General features: G+C 45.8%; 1 long non-coding RNA gene across 1 annotated transcript in view; it reads right to left on the minus strand.

Annotated features, from left to right (window-relative positions):
- Positions 1-9,757: 9,757 nt before the first annotated feature.
- Positions 9,758-12,685, minus strand: part of LOC128105514 (uncharacterized) — a 30,539-nt gene continuing 27,611 nt past the window's right edge. Inside the window, exons 2-3 of the long non-coding RNA XR_008216360.1 lie at positions 11,450-11,671; positions 9,758-11,379 (exon numbers count right to left, since the gene is read on the minus strand). This is a non-coding gene — a long non-coding RNA (uncharacterized LOC128105514). The remainder of the gene's footprint in view (positions 11,380-11,449; positions 11,672-12,685) is intronic.

Here is a 12,685-nt window from a genome sequence, read left to right on the forward strand (position 1 = left end):
CTGGAGAGGCAGAGAACCCAGGGAGACCAATGACACAGCCCCAGGGTGAGCCTGAAGCGATGCTCCCGGGTGAGTCACTGGTGTGGGTCCATGTTGGAAGGGTGAAGAGACTGGTGGCCACAGCACCTGCAGCAGGAGTAGACAGGCTGGTTCAGTAACAGCTGAACTTGCACACATGGGCTGGCTTCCTCTTCTTCCAACTGTGTTCCATCCAGACTCCAGCATACTGGACAGACCTTTCCCCATCAGTCTATCACTGTGCCAAGTGTCAGTTGTCTCTGGAAATACTCTCACAGACACACCCAGAAGTGCACTTTACTGACTTCTTGGATGTCTCTTACACTTACCTTTCACTATTAGTGTAGTAGGTACAAATATCCCAATTTACAGCCCGGCCGGAAGTGTTAGGTCTCAAACCCGGGACAAATGGCTCACTGAGGTGCCTATTAACATACCAAAGAGAATGCTGAGCAATGAATGAATGAAAGGTGGTGGCGCACGCCTTTAATCCCAGCACTCGGGAGGCAGAGGCAGGTGGATCTCTATGAGTTCGAGGCCAGCCTGGGCTACAGACAGGACAGGCACCAAAACTACACAGTGAAACCCTGTCTCGAAAAACCAAAAAACAAAAAAAAAACCAAACCAAAAAAAAAAAAAAAAGAGAGAGAGAATGCTGGCTGCCAGGTTCTCCCAGCATTCCTCAGTCCCTACCTGTTACTCCGGCATACCCCACCCCCTAACCTAAACTTCTCCAGCCTAGGGACTGGGCTGGGCTTCCCTTCCCCCAGCTTCTCTGATTCCTATATAACCCAGCCATTTCAGCTATGTTGTCCTTTTTTACCTTTTTGGCCTTTTGCCCTCTTGGCCACTGCTCCTGGTTCCCTTTCTCCCAGATCCTCACATGGCCCAGTTCAGTCAGCTGGTCATGTCCACTCTGACTCTCCCAGATGTCTCTGCCTCTGGCCATACTCTCCCTTTTATCTACAGTAAACCTTCTCCTCCACCATTCCTAGCAACAATCATGTCCTCCTTTTACTTTTTTTCTTTTCTTCCTTCTCCTCCTCCTCCTGTACCCCCCCTCCTCCTCCTCCTCCTCCTCCTCCTCCTCCTCCTCCTCCTCCTCTTCTTCTTCTTCTTCTTCTTCTTCTTCTTCTTCTTCTTCTTCTTCTTCTTTGTCATTCAAGAATGAGTCACAGGCTAAGAAACTTGTCAAAGTCCACACATGTAACTAACAGACGCAAGATCAAACTTACCTGTCGACTTCAAAACTTTACTCCTCGTTATTCTTCCTTATTTCCTTATATTCCAATCTTGATTACTTATTTATTATCAAAAGGGCTAATTACATTCTGTACTGTTTGATAAATGGCATAGGAAACTATGCAACATGCTCTAGGACATGTTAAGTCTAGTACATAAATGAATTTGTTGACATCTTAAAAGAGTTTGCTCAAGGCAAGGTATGGTAACACATGCCTTTCATCCCAGCACCTGGGAAGCAGAGTCAGGCTGATTTCTATGAATCTGAGGCCAGTCTGCAGGTCTACTTGGCAAGTTCCAGGCCAGCCAGGGGTACACAGGAGACCCGATCTCAAAACAAAAGTAAGCCGGGCGGTGGTGGCGCACGCCTTTAATCCCAGCACTCGGGAGGCAGAGGCAGGTGGATCTCTGTGAGTTTGAGGCCTGCCAGGTCTACAGAGTGAGTTCCACGAAAGGCACAAAGCTACACAGGGAAACCCTGTCTCGAAAAACCAAAAAAAAAAAAAGTAAGCTTCAAGGGCCAGCCAGATGACTCAGCAGGAAAATGTGCTTGCTGCTGAGCCTGGCTACACAGTTGGAGCCCTGAGATCTATATGGTGGAGAAAAGTAATGACTCCCACAAGTTGTCCTCCTCCTCCTCCTCCTCCTCTCCTTTTTGAGGTAGGGTTTCTCTGTATAGCCCTTGGAACTCCTCTGACCAGGCTGGCCTCAAACTCAGAGATCTGCCTGCCTCTGCCTCCCCAGCGCTGGAATTAAAGGCATGTGCCACCACCCAGCATCCTCCGACTTCTTTTTTGTTGTTGTTTTGTTTCTTTTTTTGGAGAGAGAGTCTCTCTGTGTAGCCCTGGCTAGCCTGGATCTTGCTATGCAGACCAGTCTGGCCTCAAACTCAGAGATCCACTTGCCTTTGCCTCCTGGTACTTGGATTAAAGGCTTGTGCTACCACACCAGGCTGTTCTCTGACTTGTATTCATGCCACCACCGATCCAAATAAATAAGTGTAATAATACTAATTTAAGAAAAAGGTAAGGTTCAAGCTGAGCATGGTAGCCCAAACCTGTAAGGCTGAGGAAGGTGGATTCCTGCCAATCTGAGGTCAGCCTGGGCTACATGGTGAATTAAAGACTAGCCTGGGCTACAAAGTGAAACTCTGCCTCAAATGAAAAATGAACAGGCCCAGGATAAAAATAGATAAAACAGCTTACCAAGTAAGTCTGATGACAATTCCTACAACCCATGTAAAAATCCAGATACAGTATCTTCAACAAATGGTGCTGGCATAACTGGATGTCAATATGTAAAAGATTACAAATAGATCCATATCTGTCACCGTGCACAAAACTCAAGTCCAAGTGGATCAAAGACCTCAACATAAATCCAGCTATACTAAAATTAATAGAAGAGAAAGTAGGAAGTACTCTTAACTCATTGGCACAGGAGATCACTTCCTAAATATAACACCAGCAGCACAGACACTGAGCACAACAATTAATAAATGGGACCTCTTGAAACTGAGAAGCTTTTGTAGGGCAAAAGACATGGTCAATAAAAGACAGCCTACGGAATGGGAAAATATCTTCACCAACCCCACATCTGACAGAGGACTGATCTCCAAAGTATATAAAGAACTCAAGAAACTAGACAACAAAATACTTTAACAATCCAATTTAAAAAAATGGGCTACAGAGCTAAACAGAGAATTCTCAAAAGAAGAATCACAAATGACTGAAAGACATTTAAAGAAATGCTCAACATCCTTAATCATCAGAGAAATGCATATCAAAACGACTCTGAGATACCACCTTACACCTGTCAGAATGGCTATGATCAAAAACACTAATGACAGTCTATGTTGGAGAGGATACAGAGCAAAGGGAACACTCCTTCATTGTTGGTGGGAATGCAAGCTTGTACAACCACTGTGGAAATCAGTATGGCAGTTTCTCAGAAAATTGGGAATAGATCTACCTCAAGACCCAGGCATAACACTCTTGGGCATATACCTAAGGAATGCTCAATCATACCACAAAGATACATGCTCAACCATGTTCATAGCAGCACTATTCATAATAGCCAGAACGTGGAAACAACCTAGATGCCCGTTAACTGAAGAATGGATTAAGAAAATGTGGTACATATACACAATGGTGTACTACTCAGCAGAGAAAAACAATGACAGCATGAAATTTGCAGGCAAATGGATGGAACTAAAAAATATCATCCTGAATGAGGTAACCCAAACCCAGAAGGACAAACATGGTATGTACTCACTCATAAGTGGATACTAGATATAAAGCAAAGAACAATCAGACTACAACCCACAGAACCAGGGAGGCTATACAGCAGGAGGGACCCGAGGATGACTGTGGCTTAGAATTGGCTTTACTCAATTACTGGGCAAGCCTCAGTGAAACATTTCACTATTAGGATAAGAATTTATACTGTATCAAGCTGATAATAGATAAATAAATAAATAAATATGAAAAAAAAATCCAGATACAAGGCCGGGTGGTGGTGGCACATGCCTTTAATCTCAGCACTCAGGAGGCAGAGCCTGGTGGATCTTTGTGAGTTTGAGGCCAGCCTGGTCTACAGAGCGAGATCCAGAAAAGGCACCAAAACTACACAGAGAAACCCTGTCTCAAAAAAAAAAAAAAAAAAAAAAAAAAAAACCATCTAGATACAGCCGGGTGTGGTGGTACATACATTTAATCCCAGCACCAGGAAACAGGCAGGCGGACCTCTGTGAGTTCCAGGTTACCCTCCTTTACATAGTGAGTTAAGGTCAGCCAGTACTACATAATAGACCCTATGTTTTTTTAAACAAAACCAAAAACGTTCAAAAGGGCTGAGGATGTAGCTATGTTGGAATAGTGTTATCTACCATGCACAAGACTCTGGGTTCGACCCCAACACTTAAAACACCAGACTTAGTGGCACATGCCTATAACCCTGCCATTTGGGAGGTAGAGGCAAGGAGTTCATGGTCGTCCTTAGCTACTTAGTGAGTCTGAGGCCAGCCTGGACTACATGAGATAGTCTCAAAAAGTAAAACAAGCAACAACAAACCCCACAACACATCACAGATCTCATAGGTAAGTTCCCCGCAAAAGTTTCCAAAAAGAATAATATATAGCCTTCCAAATCTATTCCTTTAAAGGCAACAACACTTTCTTGTGTGTTTATTAAACTGTCAGACAGTTGAACTTGCTAGGCAAACACATGAGCTTTAGCTCTGGTTCTATTTCTTGCCAAGAGTTCAACTTCGGACAAGTTTATTAGTAGTTAGCACAGTGATAGCATCTCATGGGAGCAAAATGGAGAAAAGCTGGGTGTGATGTCCCTGCTACTTGGGAGGCTGAGGCAGGAGGATCACTTGAGTTCAAGAGGTTGGGGTGTCTGTCTAGGCCTGTCTCTAAAATTAAATGATGACCTTTAATCCCAGCACTCTGGAGACAGAGGCAGGAAAACCTCTGTGAGTTCGAGGCCATCCTGGTCTACAGTGTGAGATCCAGGACAGGCAGTGCTATGTAGAGAGACTCTGTCTCAGAAGGAAAATGGAGGAACTAGTACATGCTGAGCATCTAGTATGGTAGATACCACATGCAGTGCTTAGCATGCTGTCCACTCCCTCCAAGAAGTCACTTTGTCACCCTAGTTCATACATAAGAAGACAGAAGCAGAGAAAGACTGGAGGATTTGCTTAAAAAGAAAATAGAGGAAAGGAAGTATACAAAGTCAGACCCCAGACCAGGATCCCCTCACTGTGCCTGGGGACTGTAGAAGCCATACTAGCAAACATCCTGGCCACAACCTAATCAAAGACTTTCCGGTCCCTTGCCGGGCGGTGGTAGCACACGCCTTTAATCCCAGCACTCGGGAGGCAGAGCCAGGTGGATCTCTGTGAGTTCGAGGCCAGCCTGGACTACAGAGTGAGTTCCAGGAAAGGTGCAAAGCTACACAGAGAAACTCTGTCTCGAAAAACCAAAAAAAAAAAAAAAAAAAAAAAAGAGTATAAAGACTTTCCGGTCCCCCAACAGATCCTGTGTGGTGGCATGGTTTCACCACAGCTTGGTTCTGATTCTCAGCCATATATGTTTAGAAATCCAATCTGCCTTACTAGATATGGCAGTTTACACCTGTAATTCCAGCATTCGGGAAATTAAAGCAGGAGGATTGCTATAAATTTGAGGCCAGCCTGGGACTACAGAATGAGCTCTGTTTCAAAAAAACAACAAAATCCAATCTGTTAACACATAGGCTGTGGATTGTTTCCTAAAGCTGATTCAAAATCCCAGAGGCTAGTACTTAACATCACAATAGCAGTTTATTCATAAAATTATGAATAGATACAGAAGGAGACATATAAGATCAAAACATTCATGTCCCACAACCAGCACTCAGGAAGCCCAATGGCCAAGGTCATTTGATTACAGAGCTGGGAGTCAGAAGCAAAGGAGTCCCTTTTCTCTTTTGCTTCTAGGAAGTCTGTTTTATGTTATAGAAATTGCAGGTCACGACAGAATCAAACTTATTAACCCCCAAGGCATCCATTTACTTGCTTTAAGAACTGAAGAGGTGAAGGTAATCTCTTACTTGTCAGCCCTTGGATAAACACCCTCAATATTTGCTCCGAGACCCTCTCTGCTCCTAGGTCCCTAGGGCTCACCAGCTCTGGTTCTGAATTCTGTATTCTTTTTTTTTTTTTTTTTTTTTTTTGGTTTTTCGAGACAGGGTTTCTCTGTGTAGTTTTGTGCCTTTCCTGGAACTCACTTGGTAGCCCAGGTTGGCCTCGAACTCACAGAGATCCGCCTGGCTCTGCCTCCCGAGTGCTGGGATTAAAGGCGTGCGCCACCACCACCCGGCTGAATTCTGTATTCTTTCTTGAATTGAGATCAATTATTGTCCACATTGCAGCATGATCTTGCTGGCCATGGGGCTATGCTTCCCCTTTACTAACTAAAACCTTGAATACTATACGGATCTATTTTGCACTGACTTTCAGTTTTCTGGGCTTAAAAAGGAAAGTTAGTTCCAGGTTCTTGAGGCTCCAAATCCTGACGGCAGCCTAAGAGACAGGACTGGCTGGTGGGCACTGCTCCTTCATTTCTGAAGGTTTTGCTGGGTGGGCTCCCAAGCATCAGAAACAGAGACTGTCGCCATCAGATTTTTGCCTGTCTACTGAAAACCAAAGGATAACAAACACTGTTTCTGTAGCTACCGAAGAGACAGAGTGCTTGGAGAAAGATTTACATGGCTCTGCAGACTCCCTGGCTGTGCCAGCTCTGGGGGAGTCGCTGCACACAGCAAGAGGCAGCTCTGGGTCTTGGCTCTTGGCCACAGTTCTTGCAGCTACAGCAACAGCAGCAGCTTCTGCTCTCATACAGAGCTTCTAGCATGCTGGGAGTCTCCTGCTGACAACCGGTGAAAGACAAGGCTCCAAGTCCTACCAGCTAAGGCAGCCAGGACTTAAAGGAGAATGGCTGCTGCCAGATCCCTGGAACCAGGTCATGTCAGAGCTTGAAACACAAGGAGAGGATGACCCCCTGCCTGTGTATGTTATATAACACTCTGCACAGTGGGAAAATAGTATAGACAAACCCTTCACCTCTCTTGAACTTTCAGAGTACAGGGAAGATGTAGATTCTGGGGGAGCAGATTTGCTTTGGGTTTTTTTTGTATTCTCTGACAATTTCACATATATGTACATAATGAATTTTGGTCAACTTCATATCCCACTATCCACTGTTTTAAAAATATTTACTTGCATTTATTTAACTAGTCTTATCTATTTAATTTTGAAATAGGGCCTCACTATGTAGCCCTGGCTTCACTGAAACTTATTGTGTAGACTAGGCTGGCCTTGTCTTCGGGTTTATTCTGCTGTGATGAAACACGATGGCCAAAGCAACATGTCATAGTCCATCATGGAAGGTTGAAGTCAGGGTAGAAACTCAAGCAGGAACCTGGAGGCAGGAGCTGAAGTAGAAGCAGAAGCCGTGGAGGAGTGCTGCTTATTGGCTTGCTCCCTCATGGCTTACTCAGCCTGCTTTCTTACAGTGTTTAGGACTACCAGCCCAGGGGTGATACCACCCACAGTGAGCTGGCCCTCCCACATCAATCAACAGTAAAGAAAGTTCCCCATAGGCCAATTGGTGGAGTCATTTTCTCAGTTAAGGACCCCTCTTCTAGCTTGTGTCAAGTTGGCGTAAAACTAACCAGCACAGTCCTCAACTGAACAGGAATTTGCCAGCCTCTGCCTCTGGAGTGCTGGGATAAAAGAAGGGTACCACCACACCTGGCTTTTATTTATTTATTTTTTAATTATAAGTGTGTGCTTGAGCACAGGTCTTCTCAGAAGCCAGAAGGGGTTATTGGAGCCCCTGGAGCAGCTGGAGCTACAGGCTGTTATGAGCTGCCTGATGTGGATGCTGGGAACCCAACTCAGGTTGTCTGCAAGAGCAGCAAGCACTCTTGCAATCTTAACTGCTGAGCCATCCAGCCCTTTCCCCCACCACACACACACACACACACACACAGTCTCATTATGTAGTCTTGGGTGGTCCAGAACTCCCTACGTAGACCAAATTGGCCTCAAACTCACAGAGATCTGTTTGCCTCCGCCTCCTAAATGCTGGGAGTAAAGACATGCAACACCACACTGTATACCATTACCTTCCTTTATCTTTCTCCCAGTCCCTCCTATGTTCAAGTTAAGAGAGAAATGGAGAGACAGAGAGATAGAGAGACAGAGACAGACAGACAGAGAGGGAGAGGGACAGAGAGACACAGAGAGAGAGTGTTTAGGTAGGGTTGCTTTCAAGCACAGTGGGGTGGTTAGCCTGGGCAATTTATCAGTGATTACAGCGCTGGAGAAAATGACTTCCTCCTCTAGCAACCATTAACTGCCAGGAGTCCCTGGGGAGGGACAGGGCCTAGGAGCCTGGGGGAAGCTTTTCCCTGCACTGTTGGGCTCCCACACAGGGCAATGCAGTGGAACCAAAGTCTTGCTGGGGTTGTTCTGTTCTGCTCGGTTTTGCTTTATTGAGGCAGGGTCTCACTACAGAGCTTAGTCCTGCAGAGTGCTGGCCTTATAGCCCTGTGGCACTACTGCCCAGTCAAGCCAGCTGGAAAGACTCTTGGGTAGAAAGAGAGCTCCAGACCACAAGAACACTTGTAGCGAAAGTGGATACACTGAATATACTTGGTGATTCACAGCCTTTTCTCAGAGAGAGCTCTAGACTTTGCTGGGAGGAGCATTCAAACTGTCCTCTTCACTGAAGACCAAGCAGGGGGTCTAAACTGTCAACTCCACTTACTCAAGATAGGGACACATTACCATTTCCTGCCTCTGTCCAACATCCACACACTGGGATGCATGATGCTCCTATCGGTGTTCGAGGGTTAACTAAGTGGGAAGACTTGGCCCCTCTGTGATCCTTCCAAAAGGTTTGTTTTTTCTGAGCATTCCCTACAGTGCACTCCCTTTTGTCTTAATGGGCCCTACCCATTGAGGTAGATTCCAGATCTTTCTCCTATATCTTTGGCTTGGCTCAAGCCTCCAACCCCTCCACAGCATCGCCTCAAAGCAGAGAGATGGCCAAAATAGGCAGTCGGAGAAGAACACGGGCATTCCTATTACATCTGCTCAGTCTCTCGGCAGCCCTGTCAGGGAGCCTCTCAGGGTTACAGGCTTCTTCATTCACAATGTGAGGACGGGGTGAGATACAGAGCAAGGTCCTTCAGAGGCTGTCTGCTGACCACTGAAAAGTCAGAGAGATACGGCGGCCAGATGGGGGTGTTCTGCACAGACTCCTTTTGCTGTGACAGTCTGAACTAGGCTCTGACAACTACGTTCCCCCCGAGACTCTCTACCCTCTCTCTGCTTGTCATTAGCTGTCAGGGGAGTTGTTAATGATTTATTACAGGAAACTACTGTGATCACTTTTGTCCCCTTTGTGGGTGGAGTGGAATAGAGCATGTGCCAGGCCACACCTGCAGAGGTGGGGGTCAGAGGGCGCCCCACAGGAGTCTGATCTTTCTTCCTGCCTTATCAGTCCCGGGATCAAACTCAGGTCGCCAGGCTTTGCAGCCAGCATTTATCCACTGAGCCACCTCGAAGGCCCTTGTCATCGTTTTTTTTTAACAATTAATGAGCTGGCATAGAGGAATGATACATTTTAATACAGCAAGGCAATACTAACAGACTTATTCTGCTAAGGTTTGGCCAATTCATTGATTGATTGATTAAAAAAAACATACTCTTGTTGAGCCCTGGAATGTGTAACGCACAGTTGGATATGAACGGTGAGTGAAGACACGTAAAAAATGAACTCTTGAGCCGGGCGGTGGTGGCGCACGCCTTTAATCCCAGCACTCGGGAGGCAGAGGCAGGCGGATCTCTGTGAGTTCAAGGCCAGCCTGGACTACCAAGTGAGTTCCAGGAAAGGCGCAAAGCTACACAGAGAAACCCTGTCTCAAAAAACCAAAAAAAAAAAAAAAAAAATGAACTCTTGAATTATTTTTGCTTTCCCAGTGCTGAAGATCCTACCCAGGACCTCACATTTGCAAGGCAGGGGTTCCTTCCACCACTGGGCTACACCCTACCCTCTAGAAGGCTGCATTCTGACTAGGACACAGGCGTCCACACAAATCGCTGTACTACCGTGAGGGGGAGGGTAAAGAGGGGCGGGTCAGTGAGAGTCACTCTACCTGGCAAACATGAAGGAGAGCGTTTTCACCTACCCGGCCACCAGGCAGATACCTGGAGATTTCTTGGGGTAGCCTGATTCTCTTTGTGCTTAAGAAGCCAGCACCAAGGGCGATAAAGGCAAAGGGAGCACACAGTAAGCATTAGAAAGTAAATGCTGCAGAAGCTGCTGCGTGCAGCCTAACAGGAGCTCAGAGTTGCGTGCAAGCTCTTCCTTCTCACTTGGGAAAACGGGGTGACTGCCACTCATTTCCTTTTAATAGCCGGAGAAGCCCAAGTTGCGTTTCTCTTCCCTGTTCCTCAGGGCAACTAGTACAAGAACAAACAGGGTTCAGTACCAGGAATAAAGCTGACTCACACTCTCAGGCTTTCTCCCCTTTTAGAACACACTGACTGGAGACCTGGAATGGGATGACATTCATTCTCACAGAGAAGTGAATGAAGCGGCCCGAAGGCAAGAGGTCAGCGGGAAAAGAGGAAAGCAGGAGGTGAAGAGGAGGCCGTGGCTACTGCATTTTTCTGTTCGGATTGGTTTTGGGTCTTGCGAGTTTGAGACAAGGTTTCACTATGCAACAGAGGCTGGCCTTGAACTCTTGATCCTCTTGTCTCTTCCTTCCGAACACTGGAACTACAGGCATGCCCCAGTACTTACTGCACTGTTTTAGGCAAGACCAAGCCTCCTCCTCTTAGAAGAAAGGGTGGTCCTGGGAAGGCCACATTTTAGGCAGAAAGATAGAGATGTGCAGAAATAAGAGCCTTAATGTCCTAGGAGCAGAAAGCTTGTGTTGCTAACACAGACAGCCTTTCTTCTGTGTTGTCTCCGCCTTCTCTTCTATTATTCCTAGTCTTCACTTAGTATTTTGATAGTCATATGCTTGTTTTTATATGGATCCTGTACCACTTGAGGGTAGCAACAGTGACATCTTAGCCGCACCGACAACTAGCTCGGTGACCACTCTTGTTAGGTCACGAGGAATGTTGTTGGATTTGATGTTATAGGAGAACTGGACTTCAAGGGTAAACAGCTGCAAGGTCTGGCAATCCATAGGTCTGGCCAAGAATTTCCACGAGGCAAGCAACAGTTGGCAACGACAGGAGCATTCCACTGAAGTAGAGGAGGGCTGGGTTATGCAATAGTTCTGCAGATGAAGTGGATCTTCTGGAGTGGCTCAGTTCTTTGAAAAGTCATCTAGGATATCATCTTTAGAGACATCACGTACTATGTATCTCCTCCAGGGTTAAAGAGGAAGAGGCACAGTTAGTTTTCGGTGACACGGCATTATGCTACGTAGGGTACACATAGAGGATTTTTTTCTGTCTTTCCTTCCTTCCTCCCTTCCTTCCTTCCTTCCTTTCTTTCTTTCATCTCACTGAGGGGCTGGAGAGACAGCTCAGTTGGAGAGTGCTTGCTGTGAAAACATGAGAACTTGAGTTCAGATCTCCAGAACCGCATTAAAGTCTGGGTGTGGTCACACTTACCTGTAACCCTCTCACTGGGTGGCGGAAGAGTAGAGACAGATGGATCCCAAGAGTTCAGTGGCCAGCTAGTGTCGCCAATTTTGTCAAAAGATAAGGTGAAGAGTGATAGTAAAAGATACTCAGTGTCAACTTCTGGCCTCATATACATGTACACCACACATGTGCGCCGGCGTGTACACTTGTACACACGCACACACAGATCTCAGTGGGGAGTCGGTATGCCTATAGATAAAATAACCAGAAAGTTGAAGTCAGTTACAAATTAAATATTACAATATTGTTATTGAAGATGTCAGGATATCCTAAAAGGCTCATGTGGTAAAGGTTTGGAACCCAGCTAGTGAAGCTTAGTATTGACCGATGTTTGGACTTTGAGGACTCTGACTAGTCTGTGGATTAGAATATTAATGGGTTCATAATTCGATGGCTTTCTCCATGGTAGACATGTTATCAGTGGGCCTAGTTAGAGGAAGCAGGTTACTGGGGTCATGCCTCAGAAAGGACTACTTTTCTCCAGGCATCGTCCTGTCTCTCTTCCTACCTCCTGGCAGCCATGAGGCTGAGCATCTACGCTCTGTCTCTGTCTCCTCTTCCAGCATGGTGTACCTCCATTGCCCTGGATCTGAAAGCTAGAGGGCCACTGACTGGAACCACTGAAACTGTGAGCCAGAGTAACCCCTTCCTCCCTTTAACTGTTTCTCTAAGATATTTGTCACAGAGATTAAATGTCTGATAAGAGTGTCCTTAAGAAGGCTGCCTTGGGCTGGAGAGATGGCTCAGAGGTTAAGAGCACTGACTGCTCTTCCAGAGGTCCTGAGTTCAATTCCCAGCACCCACATGGTGACTCACAGACCATCTGTAATGAGATCTGGCACCCTCTTCTATGTACATAATAAATAAATAAATCCTTAAAAAAGAAGGCAGCCTTAAGATGGGTCTTTGGAGTCCTCAAATCCCATGGAGCTTTGCTCCTTAACTCTATGGGCATTTGAAACATTAAAAAGTCTATTGTTTTCCCCTCCCCCACCTTACCCTCTATTAATTCAAGATAGCATTTATTTGCAGTATAACACAATGTGCCTTTTAGTTCGGATCTATAACCCTAATTTGAATATTAAGCATCATTCTACTTTAAGGACTCCAATTTTTTTTTTCTTCTAGAACACTGTGTAACACCATTTCTGGATGACATGAACAAATGTTCACTGACCCCTGATAGGGAAAGGAGGACAGAAC

The sequence above is a fragment of the Peromyscus californicus genome, unplaced genomic scaffold, assembly GCF_007827085.1.
Source record: "Peromyscus californicus insignis strain IS unplaced genomic scaffold, ASM782708v3 Scaffold_9__1_contigs__length_137607984, whole genome shotgun sequence".
Lineage (NCBI taxonomy): Eukaryota > Metazoa > Chordata > Mammalia > Rodentia > Cricetidae > Peromyscus > Peromyscus californicus.